The sequence below is a fragment of the Marmota marmota genome, unplaced genomic scaffold (assembly GCF_001458135.2).
Source record: "Marmota marmota marmota unplaced genomic scaffold, marMar, whole genome shotgun sequence".
Classification (NCBI taxonomy): Eukaryota; Metazoa; Chordata; class Mammalia; order Rodentia; family Sciuridae; genus Marmota; species Marmota marmota.
In genome coordinates, this window is record NW_026000026.1 from 64,578,320 (window position 1) to 64,578,732 (window position 413).

Sequence of the window (413 nt, forward strand, 5' to 3'; positions counted from 1 at the left end):
ATAATTCCACATTCCATCTCAAACACAAGATGAATAGAAGCTTAGCTTTTCACGGAAACAACTATAAATAACTATAATCTAGTTAGTAGGATTCCTTTATAACTTGAAAGGTGATGGCAACAGGAGTCCTAAATTTCCCTGATCAAAAACTTTAATTCCCTCCTATAGGGAAACAACAGGACATCTCCTAAAGATCAAAAACAGGGTCATGTGAACAACATTTATATATATTAACTAGTAATAAAGAACTAAGATAAGAATTTTAATCCTATAAAATTTAGGTACACAAAGATCCAAGGGACCCATAACTAAATCTTTGCTGAGGCAAAAGTAAGTGGAAAAATATCTTCACAACAATTAATGTCTATGCTGTAAGAGTGATGTTCCCTCCCTTAAAAAAAAAAAAAAAAAGA